Source organism: Equus asinus, chromosome 17 (assembly GCF_041296235.1).
Source record: "Equus asinus isolate D_3611 breed Donkey chromosome 17, EquAss-T2T_v2, whole genome shotgun sequence".
Taxonomy (NCBI): Eukaryota; Metazoa; Chordata; class Mammalia; order Perissodactyla; family Equidae; genus Equus; species Equus asinus.
Window position 1 is genome coordinate 17,006,487 of NC_091806.1, and position 22,501 is coordinate 17,028,987.

Consider the following 22,501-nt stretch of genomic DNA (forward strand, 5'->3'; position numbering starts at 1 on the left):
ATTTAGAACTGAGTGTTGTGTGTGAAGAGGACGGTCTTTTCTGTTGTTACTCATCCAATGAACCATTCTTATACTGCAAGTGAGGAGACTGAAGATCAGAGATGCCAGCAACATGCCCAAATAACAGACTAAGTTAGTGACACTACCTGGAATAAAACCCACTTACTTCCTGATTCCTGAGCCAGTACTTCTTACAATTCACAAAGGCTCTTGCAAGAAAGACCTCAATTATTGGGCTTTGAGGGAGAGGATGAGATTAGGTAATGTGAATAAAATGGCACTTCCACAGTCTCCTATAGATGCTCTGCATTTTGTTTACGGTCTAGGAGTGGAGGTGGGTTGTCGAATAGCAAGAGTGACCCCTCAGCATTCACAGTTTGATAGTCCAAATATCAACTGGAAGCTATGCTCTTTGCAAAATTTCTAAAATGTGGCAGTCAGCCTCTGCTTAAAAGTCTCCAGTAATATGAGGCATGAGGCATATTTTCACTGTAACTTTTCTTCCATGTTGTAACAGTAACTCTCCTGAAATGTCACATAATCTGCTCTTCTCTTCTGCAGTGGTGGAACATAGTAGCTGGGAATCTGAGCTGTGTGGTTGAAATACCAACTCCACAGAACACTAGTTATATAATCATATGCAAGTGATTTAACTTCCTAAGACCTCAGTTGCTTCTTTTTACAATGGGAGTAGTAATGGTACCTACTTCATATGGTATCATGAGGTTTAACTGGGGTAATACATACATCATACTTGGCAGAGTGCCCAGAAACATAGTTAGTAAGCTTAAAAGCCAATTGTTTGATTATTGTTATTACTATGTTCCCAGATCCTTTGTTCCATTTAAGGAACAGAGGAAACTGAGAGAAATGTCTTGGGCTGATTCAGGTTTGAGTCAGTTATATTGGGGGTCTGTATCTTTGTAGAGCATCATGGTTTCTAATCTTCATCACTGAATGGCATATTAGTCAGGAATTATAGAATCACTAGTTTTAGGTGCATTTTGATCATTTAATATTTAGAATTACAGCACAAAATTACATAAGAATTGTCATATTGCTTGGAAAAGAACACAGCAAGAAAAATACACTTCAGATTGTTTTGACATAAAACAGGATAATAATTGTAATATTACTTAGCTCAGTGATTGGTAACTGATAAACTCACAGCATAATTACTAGAGAAGCAATATTGGTGCTTGATGCTGCTGATTCCTGAGTCAGAAAACATGGTCCACATTTTGGCTTCACCATCCACTAGGCATGCAACCTTGGTTAAGCTTCCTAAACTCTATTAGAGTCAGTTCCTTCATCTGTAAAATCAAGTCAATCATAGGGTTATCTAGCAACTGGGTAAGACAGGTGCTCAAAAAAGTTGGCTAATAATGATAACAATCAAAGGGAGGAGGAGGAAAAACCTATTTCACATGGAAGAACCATTGAAAAGGGAGGCGGAAAGGCTTGGAGGAAACTGTGCATTCATGAGGTCTTTATCTTTTTAGTTCTTTATTTAGCATGCTCTAAAAAGTCAATGGCTTGGATGATGAATAAATGAATAAAAATAAACAAAACTTCCCTGAGGTCCTGGAAATATATGAAGCCAAATAATCAGTAATTATAAATCATATGTTGCTTTTTTAGGTTTTCCAACTCTCAGCTGAATCTAATATCAACACCCAATAAATGGGAAATCAAAACAATGTGACAGAATTCATACTTTTGGGTTTTACAGAGAACCTGGACCTGAAGAAAGTGTTCTCTGTTTTATTTCTAATCATGTATGTGTCCACTGTTTTGGGAAACCTACTCATTGTAGTAACCATGATCATGAGTGAGAGTCTGAGATCACCTATGTATTTTTTCCTTACTTCATTGTCCCTGTTGGATGCTGCCTTCTCTTCTGTTATCGCCCCCAAGATGATTGTAGACTCACTCTCTGAGAGCACCATCATCTCCTTCGAAGGCTGAATGGCCCAGCTCTTTGCAGAGCATTTCTTTGGTGGTGTGGAGAGCATCCTTCTCACTGTTATGGCCTATGACCGCTATGTGGCCATCTGTAAACCCCTACACTACATGACCATTATGAGCCCTCGGGTGTGCTGCCTGTTGCTGGGAGTGGCCTGCATGGGCAGATTTACCCACGCAGTAATACAGCTTCTCTTTGTGTACCAAATACCTTTCGGTGGTCCCAATATCATAGATCACTTTCTATGTGATTTGTTTCCATTGCCGAAACTGGCCTGCATGGACACCCACATCCTGGGGCTCTTAGTCATCCTCAACAGTGAGGTGATGTGTATGACTGTCTTCCTTATCCTCATCAGCTCCTACGTGGTCATCCTCTGCTCTCTGAAGTCTTGCAGCTCTGAAGGGCAACACAAAGCTCTCTCCACCTGTGGCTCCCACTTCACAGTGGTCATGCTGTTCTTTGCACCATGCATTTTCTTGTATGTAAGACCTATGGCTACTCACCCCATAGACAAGGCAATGAATGTGTCTAATGCTATCATCGCACCCATGTTAAATCCTTTGATCTACACCCTGAGGAACACAGACGTAAAAAATGCCATGAGGAAACTGTCGAGGAAACAAGGCACTTTGGTTGGCAAACAGCTGTCATACTGAGAGCATCATGTGTTTCCCATAAGAAGTCATTCTCTCAGAAATGTGTGAGATGTAATTGACATATAACATTACATTAGTTTCAAGTGTGAGACATAAACATTAGATATTTGTATATATTGCAGAATGATCACCATAATAAGTCTAGTTAGCATCCATCACAAACATAATTACCATAAAAAGTTTTGGAAAACATTTTTACCTCAATTAAAAAAATAAAATATTCTTTTCTAGCAAAATTTAAAAGGGAATACATGAGAAATAAAACTGCCCATTCTCCAACAGCAGCCAGAAGGATCTCTTAAAAATATAAATCTGGGGATGGCCCCATGGCAATGTGGTTAAGTTCGTGCGCTCTGCTTCAGCCACCCAGGGTTTCACCGGTTCAGATCCTGGGTGCGGACATGGCACCACTCATCAGGCCATGTTGAGGCGGCATCCCACATGCCACAACTAGAAGGACCCACAACTAAAATATACAACAAAGTGCTGGCGGGATTGGGGGAGAAAAAGCAATTAAAAAAAAAAAGGTTGGCAACAGTTGTTAGGTCAGATGCCAATCTTTAAAAAAAATAACATTATATATATATTATATATATATATTTTATATATATATATATATAGAGAGAGAGAGAGAGAGAGAGAGATCTGATTTATGAGTTAGGGTATTTACAACATAAGGATTATGATAGTCTAGTGCTTTATATCCTTCCTTGGCTTCCCATTGCCTTTAGAAACTCTTGCCTTGTCCTAGAATCCCCTGATTAATATTTCTACTGCCTCTATCTCTCCAACCACATCTTGAGCACTTCACCTCCTCCCTCACTGCTCATCAGCCATGTTGGGCTTTTTCATCTGCCTTTAGAGCTACGCAAGCCTTTTCTGAACTCAGTGCTTTTTCCTTTCTCTCTCTGAAAACAAGCCCTCATCTTCTTCAGGGCTGTTTCCCTCCAACTTCTGGTCCTAGATTAAGAGACTATGTGCCATTACCTCAGAAAGCCTTCCTCCATAACTCTCTTCAATGACTTCCATTTCTGCCATTATTCGGTATGTCAATACCTACATTTTCTTACCAACAATGATCAAATGTATAATTATTTTGTATAATTATTATTTGATTTCTGATTCTTCCCATCTCTCTCTAGACTGGACATCTGTGAGGGAAGTGTTTTTATTTTATTTATGCTCAGCACCTATTAGGTTTTCAATAAATATCTTTTGAATGACTATAATGCAAGCATCTTTTTTTCCAAATAGCCAAATTCAGGTGGTTAGGGATAAAAAAGAGACAATCAATAGGTAACTAAAAATAAACAAAACAGCACAAAAAATAGCAGAGAGTGATCATTAAAACAGAGTTAATGGAAATACAAGGCTATGGTTATTTCATAGAGGATACATCACGTTGAAAAGTCAGAGAAGGATTCTATTAGCAGGTAACATTTCAGCTGATTTTGAATTCTGTTGCGATATTCTTAGGAAAAGTGATGAAATATATTAATCGGTTAGTTTAATAATGAGGATCACCAATAACTGGCATGAATGATTGAAAAGAAACAGCCATATCAGGATTAGAGGGATGGAGGTTCATGAGAGAGAAAACTATAATACAGAAACTACCCGGGTATTTTCAAGGAATTATGAAAGATCAGAGTGAGTGGAACATAATGATCTAAGCAGCGAGTTGCCAGAAGCAGAACCAGAAATTTACACAGTGATCAGATCATGTAATGGTGATCTGTCTAGCCCTTCCTGAATCCCCAAAGAACCTGAGTGTTATTACTACTTAAAGATGACCTAGTGTTAAAACTTCTTTCTGAGTGTAGATGGACTCTAGCTTCTGTGCTATAGAGGCCTTGGGCAACATGTTGTGAAAAGCTTTTGCAGCCTGCTTCTATTTGTCCTTTAATTTTCAGTTGTAGAATAAACTTCGCAATACCCTTTTTAAATATTTCAGAGTAAAATACTCCTCTTAACTCTACAGTTCTTTATTTTTTTCCATATATCAGTAAGAAGAAAGAGAATCCATAATAGTGTGATTACCTGGGCCTTTGGAAAAACATTAAGACAATCTTTATTTAATTATAATCATAAGATGCAAATATTAGGAAGAACCTTGGAGTGAGGTCTTTGAATTTATATTTGTGTAATATGTGAGGTGTAATAATTTGATAAGGGTCAATCAAAGAAATAGTGTAATGCTAGCTTAAATTTTCTGCTTTGCATCATATTAATGAGATACTTTTGGGAATTTGTCATTCTATAATTTAAAGTCACCTGCCAGTTTGCTCACATATTTTGCATAGATGACTAATATTAATTCCCATAAAACAGAGTCCTTCTATTTCTCATTAAATATATTTTACCAAATAAGGTCTGGAAACTTTTTATAGACTCTGCTTCTTTTATATTTTGTTTTTAATTTTTTTCTCGCCGAATCCCTGGCACACAGCTGTATATCCTAGTTGTAAGTCCTTCTACTTCTTCTATGTGGGATGCTGCCACAGCATAGCTTGGTGAGCAGTGCATAGGTCCACAGCCAGGATCTGAACCACTGAACCCCAGGGCCACTGAAGCAGAGTGCATAAACTCAACCACCACACCACCAGGCCAGCCCCTATATTCGGCTTTCTGATATAAACTTTGGTTGATTGATTTCTGTTACTAGGATTTTCTGTTAATTAAATTATATTGTTTTGTAAATAGATAATTTCCAAGATGCCAAAGTGGGATTTGATAAAATTTAGTCTGACTTATAATTAAGACACAGTAAGCTAAAAGTAAAATGAAATTCTTTAACTTGATGAAAGAATAGTTTCCAGATACCTGAAGAAAATATCATCGTTAATTGTAAATTAAGTGAATTAGAAATTCCTGAATTAATTTCCATTAAATTCAAGAATAAGACAAGCCCACCTTTTTTTTTTTTTGAGGAAGATTAGCCCTAAGCTAATTACTGCCAATCCTCCTCTATTTTTGCTGAGGAAGACTGGCCCTGAGCTAACATCCGTGCCCATCTTCCTCTACTTTATACCTGGGACACCTACCACAGCATGGCTTTTGCCAAGTGGTGCCATGTCTGCACCTGGGATCCGAACCAGTGAACCCCGGGCTGCCAAAATGAGGAACGTGTGAACTTAACCGCTGCTCCACGTGGCAGGCCCCAAAGCCACCTTTTGTAATGCTATTACTATATACTTTACTGAATGTCTAATGCAGAGATCTCAATCTCATATGCCTACAGTGGCCAGAAATATGAAACAAATGACAAAAGCCAAATTGTGCACAGACATTTAAGACATTTGCAACCCCTTGAGAGGGATAAAACCCTGCCCCCTATAAAGGTCTGCCATGACTCAGCTCTGGTCTGTTGCTGCCTTATGGAAATTGAATGTCCAAATTTGCAACATATCCAGGTTTCAAAGGAATCAGGCATTCATATTTTATATGAATTTTAATGATTTGAATATGTTGATAACTGATCCATTTGTTAAACTTTATGTTAAATAACAATTTTGGATCAAACAAACCTATACATTTTTAAGTGAATTTGGTCCATGCACTGTCACTTTGGATGGATTTTCATACGTCCTTTCCTGCCTCCGATTCTTATGGTTAGAAGGATTTGTCTTCTTCTTTTATCATTACTCATTCCTAAAGTCAGTCTTTGCCTGATTCCCTTTGATGTTTTCCCTGTTTACAGGTAAGTTTTAATTGTACAAACTTTTCTCCATAAAATATATCTCTTATGTGAGTGCAAAGAAATGTTTCCCAAATTGAAATAATGTGCAATACCTTTCGAAATGAAAATAAATTGTTTTGAAGTCCAGTGTTAAGACAAACTATTTATGAATTAACACTTCTTGTGTAACAAGGTATTATAACTGAAATTATGACTAGACACAATAGATGTGAAATTACAAAGTGTGTCCAAACCACCGTTGCCTATCTCTAAACCAGAGGAAATGATAAAAATAAGTTCCCCACGGTTAGATAAAGGACATAAACCTCATCAGAGTGTAAAGTGGGAGATTGGTTTGTGAGAACATCTTTGGGGAAATTGCTAATGATATGTCTCTCACCCTAAACTTAACATGCGTGTGTGGGTGTGTGTGTGCACGTGACTGTGTGTGATGGAGCTACTCTGAGAATGTACCCTGCAACCCTCCATATTAGTGGGCCCAAGGTACCGAGATCAGGAAATTCGAGGCAGGAAGATAGACAGGTTGACTTACTGATGGAGTCAGGAGAGGGTGCCTGGTAGATATCAGCCAACATTAACAGTGATTCTACATTAATAGTACTCCTGAGGGGCAGAGATGCATAGATGTTTCCACATGGGCTTCCATAGAGGGGCCATAAGATGATTTTATAGGGATCAGTCCAATGGGGTCATTTTGAAGGGTACAGAATGTTTAAGGTAATCACTGGCTTTCTAAGGGCTAAGCAAGGAGTCACCAGTGATCATAAGGGATAGAAATGTCCTCCTACATCAAGGATACTAGAATTAGAAGGCCTACAAAGGCCCACAAAGGAAGAGAAAGAAAAAGCTTTCAACATCTGCCAAGCCCAGAGACAATAAGTCAGCTTGTTAAGATACCAGGTCAAGTAAGACCTATTTGTTCCCTCATAGCTTCTTCCACCCTCTCAAATTAAGCCCATGTCTAAAATCTAAGTGAACAAAAGAAAAAATGAACAAATGGGACTACAGCAAACTAAAAAGCTTCTGCACAGCAAAGGAAACCATCAACAAAACAAAAAGACAACCTAATTGGGAGAAGATATTTGCAAACCACATATCAGATAAGGGGTTAATATCCAAAATATACAAAGAACTCATACAGCTCAACAACAAAAAAACCAACAATCCAATTAGAAAATGGGCAAAAAATCTGAACAGAGATTTCTCCAAAGAAGAAATACAGATGGCCAACAGGCATATGAAAAGATGCTCAACATCATTAGCTATCAGGGAAATGCAAATCAAAACTACAGTGAGGTATCACCTCACTCCGGTCAGAATGGCTATAATTAACAAGACAGGAAACAACAAATGTTGGAGAGGGTGTGGAGAGAAGGGAACCCTTGTTCACTGCTGGTGGGAGTGCAAAGTGGTGCAGCCACTATGGAAAGCAGTTTGGAGTAGCCTCAGAAAATTAAGGATAGTTCTCCCATATGATCCAGCTATTCCACTGCTGGGTATTTATCCAAAGAACTTGAAAACACAAAGGCATAAAGATACTTGCACCCCTATGTTCATTGCGGCATTATACACAATAGCCAAGACTTGGAAGCAACCTAGGTGCCCATCAAGGGACGAATGGATAAAGAAGATAAAGAAGATGTGGTATTTATACATGATGGACTACTACTCAGCCATAAGAAATGACGAAATCCAGCCATCTGTGACAACATGGATGGACCTTGAGGGTATTATGCTGAGTGAAATAAGTCAGAGGGAGAAAGTCAAATACCATATGATCTCACCCATAAGTAGAAGATAAAAACGACAAAAAAAAACCCCTCATAGCACTGGAGATTGGACTGGTGGTTACCATTGGGGAAGGGGGGAGGGGAGAGGGCAAAAGGGGTGATTAGGGTCACATGTGAGGGGATGCACTATAATTAGTGTTGAGGTGGTGAACAAGATGTAATGTATCCAGCATTTGAAATATGATGTACATCTGAAAAAAACAAAAATTTTAAATAAATAAATAAATAAAAATAAAATTTAAGTGAATCTGCGCTCTGTATTATGTAATAATGCAAAAAAAGTTCCTGAAACATTCTGAGTTTTCATTTAGGGACAGATGAAAATTTTCTCCCATTAAATTAAGTTTGATGGAACAACAAGAGATCAGAAGTATAGTTTTCTCTTGATTATGTCACAGTTAGTTAAAAACCAATTACACTGAAATATAACCTTCATAGCACTGGATTCAAATGCTTTAAAAATGAAAAAGTAAGACATAAAACTAGGAAAATTAGGAGTGTTTATTTGGAGGGGCTGTGAAACAAAATTGCCTCTTGAATATGGTACTGAGAGGTTGATAAGTGACCTCTTTGGGACTTAAATATTTATGCTGCCACCATTAGCTATATTGGGAGTATTGAGAATATTTAGTGTGACTTGGTAACATTTGTCTTCAGTTAGTAGAAATGTTCTACTTACTTACGAAATTCATTGTGTTCTTTTCTCATAAGCCTATATCACTTAAAGTAAAATTTCTTGGTGCCAATTTAATGGGAATTATAAACATGGGTACTGAAACAGCATGAGAGTATGTGTTATTATATTATGAAGTGGTGCTGGTGCTGGTGAGTTTGTATTACACAGAGAGATTAGATTATCTTCCAAATGAAAATACACATTTTAAATAATTTTCACATTAAAACTAAAAGATCAAAGTTGAAGAGCACTAGAGCTGATTTTTCAATCTCAGGTTCTCCCAAGAAATCTGAATTTTGAATTTTGAGATACTATTAGGAACAAGAACTAAAAATATATCCTTCTTTTCTAATACCCAAATAAACATAACAGCCAAGGAAGCTAAGCTACACTAGGTCACGGATACAGAAATATCCTGAAATATCATTTTTCCTGCAAATGTTCATATACCCAAAAGTGATTCTCAAAATTTAAGGATGATAAATTTCTCCCACATGGATAAAATTTCCACTTTCCTTTCACATCTTCCCTGCTTTCATCATGCATTATCTATTCTACTTTCTTCCCTTACCCTCCCTTCTGCCTATACCTGCTGCTAAACTCTCTTACAGCCTCTTCCCTCACCTTTGTGAAGAACAACGTGAAAGACCATGAAAAGGCAACTGTATGGTAATATTGCCTTTCACATCCAAACGTGAGACTCCTCCCTTCATCACATAGCCACTATCTTGTCTGTTGTAAATGTGGTTGGTGGACATGTGTATATAAATATACATGGATCCAAAGATATGACAACCACAATCAAGTGAGAGGTGCATGTGGAAAGGGCTTTTTGCCTTCCTCCTGGACTGTGGTTTCTCAGAGTACAAGATGACAACATAGGTCATGCAGAATTGTGAAACTCCCCATGCTTATGGCCCCACTACTAGAAAGAACTATCAAATTTATCATGTAAGTGTCCATGCAGGCAAGTCTCAACAAGGGCTGCAAGTCACAGAAATAGCGGTCAATCACATTAGGATAAGACAAGGGCAATCTCAATGCCAGGAAAATCTGTGCTAAAGAGTAGATATCATGTCCCACCCAGGCCAGAATCACCAACACAACACAGATTTGCCAGTGCATGAGTGTTGTGTGTTGCAAGGGCTTACAAATGGCTACATAGTGATCAAAGTCCATGAGGATAAGCACAAAGACCTCTGTGAATCCAAAGAAATGGACCACAAAGACCTGAGTCATGTACTCATTGAAGGAAATGGTCTTCTTCTGAGAGAAGGCATCCACAATCCATCTGGGGGCTGTGGTTGTAGAGAAGCAGGCATCAGCAAATGACAGATAGAATAGGAAGCACATGGGATTCCCAAGAGTCTTGCTTGTTTTGATATTCACTACTGTAAGAAAGTTCTATAACAGTGTCATAAGGTAAAGAATCAAGACGACTCCAAACATTGCTTTCTGCATTCCTGCATCCTGTGTCAACCCAAACAGAATGAATTAAATCACACTGTTATTCATTGCCATACTAGTGGGTATAGGTAAGATGCAGTTGACAACGTTTTAATCTGTAGAGAGAAAAAGAAGTGACATCTTAAGAAGATCAGTGGACTTAACTCTGAATCACTTGCTTCCACATCATCCTGTTACCTCCAACTTCCTTTAATCTCCTATGAATCTTTGTAAATCTGCAGAAGTCCAAGCATCTCCCAGATACAGCTCTTAATTCAGAAACTCATTGCATTGGACCAGAGCCTTTTTTTTTCAATGCCTATCTTTTCTTTAAAAGATTGGCACTTGAGCTAAGATCTGATGGATATCTCCTTCTCCTTCTTCTTCTTCTCCTTCTCCTTCTTCTTCTTCTCCTCGTCAATGCCCCCCAGTACATAGTTATATATTCTAGTTATGAGTCCCTCTGGTTGTGCTATCTGGGATGTCACCTCACCATGGCTTGATGAACGGTGTCATGTCAGCGGCAAAGATCTGAACCAACAAAACCCTGGGCCACCGAAGCAGAGTGTACCAATTTAATGATTCGGCCACAGGGCTGGCTCCTGGAACAAAGCTTTTGTATAAATAAAAAATAAACGTTCTTTAAAATGTTTCATTCCTATCAAGATTGAGAACTGTAGAACTTGTACTTTTTTGGGCAAGTGATTTAACTGCTTTGAAATTTAGCTTTCATATAAAAAAGTAGAGTACAAATACTTGCCATTACTTTGAGTTTTCCTAAGAACTGAAAAAAAGATTTTATGCCCGTACGTATACACACACATACACATGAATATTTCATGTATTCTTCATTCTATCTGTTTGCTTTGAAATCTGAACAACACTATTCCAATGCAATTAAGAGCTACTTTTGTTGGAGAATCCCTCCTGAAGAAAATATTCTCACTTTGGTTCACTCATTTTTATGCTCATTATCCCTGACCCCTTAAGGGTCTTCGATGAAATATGCTTTACTTTGACAACCCTTTACCTATGCCTCTTGTGTTCAAGACATCAGCTTCACTGATGGTCATGATAACTGTCTGGATAATAATCTGTCTGGAGAACAAATGCCTGGATAATACTTTGAGGTTGTCATAATTTGGGAAACTACTCTTTACCTCTTTACTATACTCTTGAACGTACCCTAAAAGAAAATTGAGACTCTCTGCCTATGAATTTGATCTGATATAAATTTTCTAATATGCCTCTGATGTAAGTAGTGTTTTTACTCTCAAATATTTGTCTTTACCCTGAATCGCCCAGGACACTTCTTCTAAAAATATTATATTTAAAAAAATCCCATAATTCCAGTATTCAATTTTATAATTTTTCTATTTCAAGTCCTGATTCATAGTATATATAACTCATGTGATAGAAATCATCATCATATAGTATTTTGTGTTCTGACTTTTATTTAGAATTGTTATAAAAGATCTTCCCATGTTCTCATACTTTCCATAATTTAATTATTAATTGAATGGCCTGTTGTATAAACTTTATAAGAAGGATTTATTTAACCATTTGTCAATTGAGATACTTTTATTGCTTCCAAATTTCACTCTCATAAATAATAATTCTACAAAGTGCTTTAGAATAATTTCCAAAATACAATATTGCTGCCACAAATGCTAGAGATTATCATTGCTATAAAGTATTAAAGAGTTTTTCAATATTTTGTGTTTTTTTATTATAGGGTAATTCATGATCACCATAAATACTCAAAGTGAACAGAAGAATGTCAGGATAAGAATTAAAATCTATCTTCAAATATTTGAATCTATAATTCTACTCCCTGGAAATAACTACTTTCAGTTTCTCGTATGTCCTTCCAGAAACGTTGTATAAATATACTTGCATATGTGTGTGTCTCTGTAATAATTTTTTATATAAGCAAGTATGGCCAATATTTCAATGTTGGTGATTTTGCAGAAAAGCTGATGAACCTGCAGACAAAAAACAGTTTATCTGGTGATGTTGTCTTATTATCTCTGTTGTTTAGTAGGAAAAAAATTGTATTTTTATAACATGCATATACATTTTTATCACCAACCAAATTTTACATTTTTACTACATTTCAAGTGAAAATATTGCCTTTCTGAGAATCCTTTATTTTTTGTGAGCTCATATTTTGCAAGCAATATTTTATCTAGCACTGCTGTTACTCTAGCAAAATAATTCTTTCTTGGTTAAGAACACAGTTGCTGGATTCATACGGCATGAGTTCAAATCCCAGTTCCACTATTTACTAGCTGCATGATCTTGAGAAAGCCACTTTAGACATAATCATGGTTACTATACAGATAAAATGAGAAAAGATCTGGCTCATAATAAGTTAAGAACTATGCTACTCATCTCAGCCTCTTCCTCTTTCACTATTATGATTATGCTTTTTCTCTGTTTCTGTGAATTTTGTTTCCTTTTTATAAAGTGCAAGTTTCAATTTGTCCATTTTAATTTAATGTATTACTTCAACATACTATAAAATTATTATATTTATTGACGTATCTTCCATAATGACAGGATTACCTTTTATTTCAAATATTGAATCAAAATTATCTGGAGATATTGTGAGGAATGGGGAAAATACTCCACTCTTCTTAATAATTTAATATGAATTTTAAGATAAATTTAGATAAGATCATTAACTATGTAAGTCCCCATGTAATTAGTGTTAGAACAATGGAAACTGTCTGCAGAGAGAAGAGTACAAATTCCCAAAAGTAGATAAATTGGTAGTAAAAAAAACAGAATTATTAAAGGATGGATTATAATGTTAACTGAAGAGAGTCAGATTCAAAGCCAGGTTTTCTTAAGTGCAAATATTCAAAAGTAGACCTGAGAGGTGGGTTAACACAGAGATCATTGCGTAAAGTTTGAAGCCACATAGCCCTGATTCACACCCCACACAACTATCTATCGTGGTGTGACATTTAACAAGTCCCTTGACATCTCAGTGCTTCATTTTCTTCACTTGTAAACATAAATAATAAAATAATATACCTTCTCAGAGTTGTTATGAAGGTTATATAATTCCATATAGACAAGCATATAAAAGATGCAAGTATACACTATCTACATTTAGAGTGATTATTTTCATTATGATTATTGGTATTGGTTTTTCTAGAAGTACTTTCAATTTTTCAAAAATATTAATTTAAATTGTTCATTTATTGGTAAGAGAGTGGCACAAATATTTTAAACATTAAGTTCCTTTACTGAGTGGCTGAAATCTTATCAGCACTGTTTATCATACTGGTTTTCTTATGGTGATCAGAAGCTAGGAATGACAATTCCAAATATCTGTGACAAATGTTAAAATATACAAGAAAAGTATATATCAGCTTCAATATATGGGGCCCAATATGAGAGGAAAGTAAAAATGAAATAAGTCCATGACTGTAGAAAAGTAAGGGACCCAGATATATTAAAATCAGAGGGCTAAGGACATTTGGGATGAAAGAAATGAAATCAAAATTTTAATAGAATTGATAAGGCAAACTTTATCAGGCAAACAGAAAGAAGGCCAACATGAAAACTCTAGTTTAGCCAGACTCAAAAGTCATGTAGAAAAGCTTGGAAAAGAAAGCTCTCCTCCTGGTTGAAAGGCATGAAAGCCAGGTTATGAAGTTGAATATATTTTTATTGGTGAAATATAAAATTTGGAGGCCTAAAAAGCATTAGAATAGCTTTTATCAAGATTTATTCAGTGGGGCTGGCCGGGTTGCATAGTGGTTCAGTTCGTGTGTTCTGCTTCTGTGGCCTGGGATTCGCCAGTTTGGATGCTGGGTGTGGGCATACACACTGCTCATCAAGCGATTTTGTGGTGGCCCACATGGAAGAACTAGAAGGACTTACAACCAGGATACACAACTAGGTACTGGGGCTTTGGGGAGAAAAAAAAAAGAGGAAGATTGGCAACAGATTTTAGCTCAGGGCCAATCTTCTGCACCAAAAAGATTTACTCAGTACTTAACAAAAATCACTCAAAGTTCTTTAATGAAATTTAATCTTTTTTCTTTTCTTTTCTTTTTTTCTTTTTACTAAATTTAGGCTAATTGGACTTTGAGGTCATCTGTAAGGAGGTATCTAACTCCTTCAAGATTATCAGAGTTCCACTATAGATGTCTGTCTTTCTATCCCCTACACTAAGAAACTCAGTGAAAACCATACAACATGATTCATGATGGCCCCAACAAAAGTAAGATAGTGCCTGCAGGCATCCAAAATATGATTCATCAGAGGCTTGAGACTTGTTACTTCTTTTCTTAGAGAAGATCATAGGTGCTCACCTTTAATTAGCCTCTGTGGGGAATGGCAAAATTAAATATCTCTCCTGAGCTTTAACGGGATCTCTTTTTGTTGTTGTTGTCTTTAAGACTTTATTTTTTAGAGCAGTTTTAAGTTTACAGCAAAATTAAGGAAGGGTACAGAGATTTCCCATATTGTCCCTGCCTCACCCATTCCTAAGCCTCCCCATTATCAGCATCCCCCACCAGAGGGATGCATTTGTTATAATGGATGAACTTACACTGACACATCATAATCACCCAAAATGTATAATTTACCTTAGGGTTCACTCTTGGTGGTATACATTCTACGGTTTGGATAAACGTGTAATGACATGTGTCTATCATTAGGTCTCATGAATAGTATTTTTACTGCTCTAAAAATAGGACCATTTTTATATACCCAAAACATACAACATAACAATTCCTTTCATATAGTATTTAATACTCATTAAACTCTAAATAAATTGTCTCACACAATTTAGTGGAAGAAAAATAACACTTTGAATGAGATACCTAGGTGAATTTTCATTCTGAGAATTATTAGCTCAATCATACCACAAACTCAGGCTGATATTTCACAAACATCATTATTCCAAATGGCCAATCCTACAGTTCATTAAGTGGATTCCCACAGGCCTATTCTGTTTCTAAACAGAAAGAAAGGACACGATTTCAGGTATTCCCTCTTCTCCTCACTCATTCTGTCCTCTCCCTCTTTTTACCTCCTTGATATACCTTAAAAAGGAAAAGTGGGCACCTTAAATGTATAATGAGTCATAAATATAACAAAATGGTTATGATGGTTTTCGAATGCAATGGCTGGTATACTCACTGTGACCTCCGAAGCCCTCTCTGTGCCATGATCTTGCTTTCCACCTTTTCATCCCAGTGCTTCTGCTTAAAGATACTCCAACCATGCCTGACACTGCTGCCCTTCATAAATGCCCCTAGACTATCTCATTCTCCGAATGTCCATCTTTCTTAGTAGCAAATGACCTTCCTCTGATATCCATGTCTATCTGTGCACAGAGTATCCAGCAAACCCTTCCACGTTTTACCAAAAGATTTTCTTGCTAATGGGCTTCCAGTATTAAAGTATGTGTGTGTGTTTGCTGAATCATCCAATCCTGAATTACAGTCTTCTCTCACTTTTGCTTAATATCTTTTGTTCATTCGATTTTACAATATCTCATAAGGCAAGTTCATGCTGCTTTATTTTTTGTACTTCAGGTTAAACGGGGTGGCAGAGTTTAGCAGAAAGTAATCAGATAGGAACCCAAACCAGAACCCAAGCATTCATGGCCCCATAGTAATCTCTCTCTCTAACACTCCACCCCACAATGACATGCGAAGTATCAGTGTCCAACCATCTGAGCAGAGCCAGCAGAAAGCCATGAAATCATAAACAGGTAAAGAAGAAAACCATTGGCATGTTCAATACATGTCCTGATTATCAAATGGATACACACTTTAGGATGAGTCAAACAAAGAGATTGGCATTTTATATGTGTAATTGAAAAAATAATAGTGAGGAGGAGGGGACAGAGAGGTCAGAGAATGGTGGCAGGTATCAGAGCCCAAGGGACAAATGTGATTGTGGAAAAAACCAGACAAGGAAAAAGAATCAAGGGAGGGGACAGGAAAATCCCACAGTGTGCGGGTGAGCAAAGAGCCATGTTAGGAATAAAGAGTAGTTTGTCCTAGGATTTCACTAGAGAGTTTTACTTCTCTCTTCCACTTCTCGTATTATCCTTACTCCAAGCGCAGAAAGAGAATGTAATGTTTGGATGTTAGTAGGGGTGATAGAGGGTTCTGGGCAGCCAACATTAGCATTGTTAATATCAGGACAATCAGTATAATGGGATCATAGTAGTATCGGTATGCATTCTTCACCTTCTCCTGACCTTCAGCTTTGTAAATAAGAAATCTGCATGTGTAGGATACTATAACTTGGCTCCTTTCAATGTACCTCTCGTTTCAATAAAAATTCGGCATGAGACAGTGCTGCATTAAGCAGAGGCCAGTAAAAGCTGGGGAACCCTGAAACATCAGAATCATCTCATCACTGTGGGAAGTATGTTCCTGGAACTTAAGTTTTCTCAGGAGACAGAACTGGATGATAGCAACTGCCTAGAACCCAGTCCTAAGTGGGAGGCAATAAAAAGATAATAGTTCAGTGGGGCTAGAAAACTTACTTTTCTTCTTATAAAAAAAGATCATATCCAATTGAGACCTCATAGCTTTTGCTATTTCAATTTGATTTCCTATGAGGGTGAATCATGCACACTGTGTTTGCTACAAGTACATTTTATCTTAAATAGATTCATTCTGCTTTCTCTTGCAGGATCTATGGGGAGGGAAGATATTCCACAGATAGCCAACTCTTTTAAAAAGCCTCAGTAAGACTCTCCAAAAGATACTGTTTACTGGCAGAAAGTTTTCTACTTCAACTTTTAGAATTTTCTGGAATACAAAAGAAATATGCCCACTATTCTGTGATGGAAACATCTTTGAAGCCAGCTCTAAAACCCCGAAGCATTCCTTGGCAGAACACCGGAGTTAAATATTTCTTCTGCCTCCATCAGATATTTGTAGAAATTTCATAAAATTTCACAAAGGCCAGCCTCTGGATGGACGAGGACTCCGCTCTTCCCACCCAACTCTGAAGGATTTGCTCCATGAGCTACTTAGCTCAGTTAATTCAGGATCACAGCAAACCATGGGGCCAATTAATCCCAGAAAATGTTGTCAACAGGCAGATTCTTCTTCAGAGCCCTCCTCCTCTCCTAGTTGTTCCTGAGCGTCCACTCCCATTTCAGTTACCAAGTTTTCCACCCATGCACTATGCTCTAAGAAAAAAACACACTTTCAAAGTCACACTGAGGTAAACCCAACTAAAAGTTACCAAAGGTTCTTCCTTTAAGTCAAATCTTTTCTAATGACAGACAAAGCTCTGGGTCCAGGTAAAAGTTCAAATAGATGTGATATAATTGAATTATAGCCTCATTATTTGTGTTTCTGTGACTTTAGCTAAGTTTCTCCTCTCAGTTCCATATTTTAGAAAATGTTACTGTTAAATATAATAATTATAAAACCTAATAATTCTAATAAAATACATTATGATACAAATAATTACAATGAAAACTACTAATAAAATTTCTAAAACATTCTGAAGTCAGTAGGTAAAGGAGGGAAGAAGAGAAAGAGAGAATGTAAAGAAAAAATGTGTTTATATATTTATATTTCCAAATCAACTTCTTAAGATATACTTTATATGCAATAAAATGTATAATTTTTAAACGTAAAGTAGATCACTTTTGACAGGTGTACACCCTCACATAACTACCAACACATGGTAGAAGTTTATAAATTTTATTCTTCTAATTCAAAGACCAGATTTAGGGTCTATGCATGCTCTCTTCATATTTATATTCTATGTCTTTGCTTTCTGCTCTTTATTATTTGGTTTTATGATATGGTTCCTTCTGAGGATATGAGGGAGAATCTGTTCCATGCCTCTCCCTTCAATTCTGGTGGGTTTCTGGCAGTCTTTGGAGTACCATGGCTTATACATGCATCACCCCAATCTGTCATCATCTTCACATGGCATTCTCCCTGTGTGCATGTCTGTCTCTGTGTCTGAATTTTGCTTTTTTAATAAGAATCTCCGTCATATTGGATTGGGCTCACCATAATGATCTCATCTTAACTTGATCATCTGCAAATTCCCTTTTTCCAGATAAATCCACATTCACAGCCACTGAGGATTAGGACTTCAAGATCTTTTGAAAGGGATATAATTCAACCCATAGCACACTCTCTACATCCTCTAGAGGTGGAGACATGTCTTAAGGGAAAAATACTGTATGATTGAGGCTTTCCAAATTTCCTCCAAAAGTTCTGCTTCTTTCTCTGCCCTCACCCAAGCCCCAGAAGTAACAATCCACTGTTGTAAAGCCCAGACTCTCAGCCTGGATGAGGCTACCTCCTCAGAGAGGATGTCCGTCCCCAGAATGAAAACATGCTCCCAGGGTAAAAGCAGCCACAGAATTCTACTCACTTTATTGAAGGTCTTGCCTCCCATTCAGTTTTTGTTGCCTCAGGAGGTCTCCAGGACCTCATACACCTGATTTCTTGAGTAAAATGGCCAGTACAATTCTAAATTATCCAAAAGTTCACTCAGTTTTCCAGAAAGCACGAGATCCTGGTCGACACTGAGTATACATGTAAGAGACAGGAGTCTTTTTCTTTTTTTGCTGAGGAAGATTAGCCCTGAGCTAACATCTGTGCCAATCTTCCTCTGTTTTGTATGTGGGTCACCACCACAGCCTGGCTACCTATGTTCCCTCATATCCTTAGAAAGAACTATACAATAAAAAAACCAAGATTCTCAGCCTGGATGAGGCTATCATCCTCAGACAGGATGTCTATCCAGAGAAAGAAAAAATTCTCCCAGGGTAAAAGCAGCCACAGGATTCTACTCACTTTATTGAAGGTCTTGTCTCCCTTTCAATTTTGGTTGCCTCAGCAGGTCTCCGGTACCTCATACAGGTGAGGTACTATTTTTCTATTGTTTCTGGCTTTTCTAGTTGTTCATGGCAAAAACACTTTTGGCCACAAGTTATTGAATCTCATCCAGGAGCAGAAGCCTATTTATGTACTTTATTGCTATTCATTAATTCAACAAAAAGAGAGAATATCCAATAGAGAGCTTATAGCTTCTACTGTTTCAATTTACTTTGAAGATGAATCATGTGCAATGTATTTACAGCATGTATATTGTACTTCAGATAGATCCATTCTACTTTCAAAGACTAATATGAAGCTCTCACTTCACAAACTGTCTTACATGCACAGTCAATTCTAACTAAAGACTATTTGTTGATTTGATGAGTTGAATTTTGCTATTTATGAAATTTTGACAGATTATGGCATCAGAAGTGGGATCCAAAGAACACCCTTAAAGACTCTGAGGCCGGTGAGAAACCATGTGCTGGTATGCAGAGAGTTAATTGAGCTCACTGCTTTCTCACAGAGCCTGGCGTTTAATGGTAAGTCTCTCTCGGATCCCAGCTCTGCTTGCTTTGCATGTGAGCTCTCCAGATTTACTCTGCATACCTGTATTTTGTTTGTTGAATCTACTTGGTAGGTCATCCTTCTGTCTGTAAGAGGGAAAACCCATGATTCCCTGGGTTTTAGGCAGCAGGAAAATTACCAGGATTCCTTTGGATTATTTGTTTCAGGGAATCTAAATGCAGAGATGAGTTTCACCTGGTCAAAATTCCCTTCTCCTCTTCTCTTAAAGACTACTGTCTTGGGGCTGGGCCCATGGCCTATTGGTTAAGTTTAGCATGCTCTGCTTTGGGAGCATGGGTTCATTTCCCAGGTGCAGTGCTTTGCCACTCAAATGTGGTCATGCTTTGGTGGTGACCCACATACAAAATAGAGGAAGATTGGCACAGATGTTAGGTCAGGGCCAGTCTTCCTCAGCAAAAAAAGAAAAAGAAAAGGAAAAGGAAAAAGACTCCTGTCTCTTAGACTTATACTCAGTGTGGACCTGGATCTTGTGATTTCTGGAAAAATGGTTAAATTTTTGGATAATTTAGAATTGTTGTGGCCACTTTAGGAAAACTTTGACTTAGATAAGGTAGTCCACCTTAAGGGGCACCCTTGAAAAGAAATCTTAGACCTCTTGGAGACAGTGGAATACATTCTTTGATTGGTTTGCAGAAACTTCTAAAAGACAAAATGAATCCAAAAATAGCTTCTCTAAAAGAATTCTTATAGTTCACAAATAAAAAATCCTAAAAACTGTCGCCAACTGAGCCAATAACCTTAAGTTAGTCCATCTGGCAGAAACACAATTTGGATCCAGCTATTCTTTTGAGTTTTGTTTTATTATATCTGAAGCATGGTTAAAAGTTTCAAATAAAAGCTATAAGATCTCTGTGTCTATCTGTATGTTTATGTATATCTCTGTATTTATGTATACTATGTACATGAAATTTTTAAGAGAGCTCTATTTAATTGGCTTAAACAAAAATAAACACCTATATAAATTAAGTATTCCTAAAACTCTCAGAAATACATAATCAAACCCAAATGGTTTTCAATTTCAAATGATCAGGATAATCTTTGATAAATAAACGCTAGTATCAGTTTGTTGTTTTAATAAAAACAAGCATGTCTTCAGAATTGTCAATAATAAATGTAATGCAAACATGCAAGTTCATCTACCTGGGTTTACTAGGCAAATAAGTTCATGCTATCTCTATGTTATGAAATTTGCCTGAAAGAAAAATAATTAAAGAATAATTTTCCCCATAGCTTTTCTAACACTAAATATTATCAATCTTTATTATATTAACCAAGTGCTGGGTGAAAAATTCTATCTCACCTTAATTTATGTTCATTCAATCCTAGAATTCCTAGAACCCACGAAATTCCCAGAATTTCATTGATGACATAAACAATAAATATGTTAATGGTATCCATATAAAGGTAAATTAAATGCAGTGTCATATCTATATAGAGATATATAGTCTATTCACAGATATCATTGTTTAACAAAAAATAATAAGTAATTTTTGTACCAGACATTTTGTTAGTACTTTATACATGTGTTCTCATTTAATCCTTACATCTGGCTATATTTAGACATGTTTTATAACTTGAAAAAAACAGAATAAACGGTTTTCTTAAGGCTATACAGTTAGTAAGTGATAAAGACTAGATTTGAATGCAATATGCTGACTTTACGGCTGAAATGTGTTACTTGTGTCTTAATTTCTTATGGGGCAAAATAATTTCTTCAATAAAGTCCTGGAGAACATGAAGTAATAGCAATGTGTTTAGTAAGGACCTTTGAGCTGCCATTTTTTTTTGAAGAAGAAGATTCACTCTGATCTAACATCTATGGGAATCTTCCTCTGCTTTTTAATATGTGGGCCACCAGCACAGCATGGCCACTAACAGTGTGGTGTAGATCTGTTCCCAGGGAACTGAACCTGGGCAGCCAAAGCAGAGCAGAGCTTGCCAAACCTAACCACTAGGCAACTGGGACTGGCCCTGAGTCATCATTTTTTAATGAATAATCAGTGGCCCTGTGTTCCTCAGAAGATATGCATCCTGGGCACATACATCATCAATAGTATATTTCTCTAATTAAAGGCTTTAAAAGGACTTGTTCTGGTGGTAAGTCTTCCTAATTCACTTTGCTTTCCTTGATTGACGTGTGAAGATCGAGCACATTTATACAGTGAAAATTACTATACCATTGTAGATGCAAAAACTTACTTTTTTTGAATGCTTTTGGAGGGAGAGGGCTTAATCACTCAATGACCTTTCTTGATTTTACCACCCTATCTCTGAACAAATCATCAGTATCACCGTCAGCACCAGCACCAAAACCACCCTGGCGGGCAGAGCTGCTCACAAACAAATGTGCGTGCTTTTACAGAGATAGAGAAATATATTTTTAAATTCCAATTCATCTTTACATTAAAAATTAAAGCCAGAAGGGCCAGCCCAGTGGTGCAGTGGTTAAATTCGCAAATTCCTCTTCAGCGGCCCAGGGTTTGCCGGTTCAGATCCCAGGTGCAGACCTACACACCACTTGTCAAGCCATGCTGTGGTAGGCGTCCCACATGTAAAAAGTAGAGGAAGATGGGCATGAATGCTGGCTCAGGGCCAGTCTTCCTTAGTGAAAAAGAGGAAGATTGGCAGCAGATGTTAGCTTAGGGCTAATCTTCCTCAAAAAAAATTAATTAATTAAGCCAGAAATTTAATGTATAATTAACTAATTAAAATAGAAACAAAAACATCACATAGGTTAATTCTCAAAAATGATTAGTGGAAAAATAAAGATTAAAGGAAATTGATACAAGAGGAAATCAGTAACACATATACAATGTATATATTTGTATTATATCCA

The 22,501-nt window shown here is 37.0% G+C and overlaps 1 pseudogene; it reads left to right on the forward strand.

Moving 5' to 3' along the window:
- Positions 1–1,683: 1,683 nt before the first annotated feature.
- Positions 1,684–2,625, forward strand: LOC139040503 (olfactory receptor 4C6-like; annotated as a pseudogene).
- The last annotated feature ends 19,876 nt before the right edge of the window (positions 2,626–22,501 follow it).